Genomic DNA, 2,256 nt, shown 5'->3' with positions numbered 1-2,256 from the left:
CAGGGTGATTCAGAACAACCCCGCGTCCTTGTAAAGACGTATTCTTGAAGTGATTTTAAGACAGTTTTTCCTGTACGAAAATTTTGTCCGAAGCTTACTTTTTGAATTACTGGAGAAATATTTAGCGAATAACGGGGCGCGTACAGAAGGTAGGCAGGGGCGGCGCAACTCACCGTCCGACGCGGGCGTTAAGTAGGGCGCTCGCTGCGATCAGCTACACTCGCTGATCAAGAGACACGGTAGCAATTATTGAGATTCGTATTCTTGGGTAAAGATACATAACAGTCTCGCGCCAAGTATAAGCGCATCGCGAGACTGTTATGTATCTTTACGCAAAATACGAATCTCAATAATTGCTTATGCACATACACGGTCCCTCTCTCTCTCACTCACTCTTCGGTGTGGATTGTCACATGAGAACGTGAGGTGCGATCCACGATGAAATTATTCATCCGTCAAGCTACAGCAGTATGAAGACATCGAATCTCTACAAGGTAAGTGAGTGAGTGACTGAGTGAGTGAGTGAGTGAGAGAGAGAGGGACCGTGTATGTGCATAAGCAATTATTGAGATTCGTATTTTTGCGTAAAGATACATAACAGTCTCGCGATGCGCTTATACTTGGCGCGAGACTGTTATGTATCTTTACCCAAGAATACGAATCTCAATAATTGCTACCGTGTCTCTTGATCAGCGAGTGTAGCTGATCGCAGCGAGCGCCCTACTTAACGCCCGCGTCGGACGGTGAGTTGCGCCGCCCCTGCCTACCTTCTGTACGCGCCCCGTTTATTCGCTAAATATTTTCTCCAGTAATTCAAAAAGTAAGCTTCGGACAAAATTTTCGTACAGGAAAAATTGTCTTAAAATCACTTCAAGAATACGTCTTTACAAGGACGCGGGGTTGTTCTGAATCACCCTGTATATATTTTCATATATGATACAAATTTTTTTTTACTTAAAAAAATAGTGACTTGATCAACAAATACAAAAAACATTGTTACGTCTTGGAATAAAAAACCATCATACAGCAGATAAAAAGTATTTATGAAGAATGCGATAAAGAAAGGTGAAAATAAACAAGTGCCCAAAAGTTAGAAGTTCATTATTATAATAAATTGAAATAATATTAAACCTGTGCGTTCATCTATGCGAAGTAACATTGCTTCGTATTTCTGTTTCCATTTCGTATATGTAGCTTTCGACACCATATTCTTGTTGAAGTTTCTGTGTAACCACAGTTTATATCTTTTTCTTTCCATGTTGTATTCAGTGTTTCAATATTCACTGCAATTCAATGCAACAAAAAAATTAGCAATATACAACAGTATTTTACTACATCAATTTACAACAAAAACATAAATAAAATATTAATTAATTTTATGACAAAACTATACAAAAGACTACAAATATTTTAACTAATTTGCATACATTTCAATACATGTTACGTTCAAGTAAGGTGAAAAAATGATGCATGCTTATGGCGTATGAAAGAGATTGATTAGGTTTATTTATTTGCTTGAAATAAAACATAAAGAAATAAAGCCCCTATGAAAAGCGCAAAAGCATATACTTGTTACATATGTGCAAAGGTCTCACCATGCAAAACGAGGAGTTTATTTTCATTACAAAGGCAGGATGAAGTGTGCTGCTTACGAGCTTTCCCCTTTTTCTCTTTCTTTTACCTTATTTTCGAATGAAAGAGAGAGAAAGAATTACTCGCGAGCAATATTTTGTCAGACTTATTGTAAAGTTATGTACATATGGAGGGGTTAAAAGCCATAGTGGTGTAAGTCACTTTTTTAACCTATCGAGTTAAGTTCATAGATGCAATCTACACATGCAGATATGTTGAAAAAAGAAAAAAAACAAAGTTGTCAAAAAAATTAACTTACACCACTATGGCTTTAACCCCTCCATATATACAATGACGTTGATACTTGTTAAAATGATAAAAAAATCTTACCTTGAATACCTTAAAATGATCTCTGCTATCTGCTAATGAATGATATAATTTTAATGGAAGATGTACAGGTCAACAATGCAGTCTTTCAAAATCTGAATGTCAAACTGAAAACGCAAATATTCGAAAGTCACAGAAATAGTAACTGCTTCCGTGAATGCACTGCAAGAAGACGTAAATTACGTAGTTACGTATTATAAATTCACGTATACACAATATAGGTGATCAGGCTTCTCTCATGTTCGGCAATTGACATCTGAAGGTTAATCGACCGATTAGATTAACTCGCGTTGGTGA

The 2,256-nt window shown here is 36.6% G+C and overlaps 1 long non-coding RNA gene across 1 annotated transcript; it reads right to left on the bottom strand.

The window, feature by feature from the left end:
- Positions 1–832: 832 nt before the first annotated feature.
- LOC139823458 (uncharacterized) lies at positions 833–1,996 on the bottom strand. Its single transcript, XR_011734776.1, has 3 exons — positions 1,963–1,996; positions 1,596–1,681; positions 833–1,283 (listed from the first exon to the last, which is right to left on the bottom strand). It is a non-coding gene; the product is annotated as an uncharacterized lncRNA (long non-coding RNA).
- Between the last annotated feature and the right edge of the window lie 260 nt (positions 1,997–2,256).

Source organism: Temnothorax longispinosus, unplaced genomic scaffold, assembly GCF_030848805.1.
Source record: "Temnothorax longispinosus isolate EJ_2023e unplaced genomic scaffold, Tlon_JGU_v1 HiC_scaffold_1029, whole genome shotgun sequence".
In the NCBI taxonomy this organism is placed as follows: Eukaryota; Metazoa; Arthropoda; class Insecta; order Hymenoptera; family Formicidae; genus Temnothorax; species Temnothorax longispinosus.
Note: the sequence above shows the minus strand (reverse complement) of the source record. Positions and strands in the feature narration are given on the sequence as shown.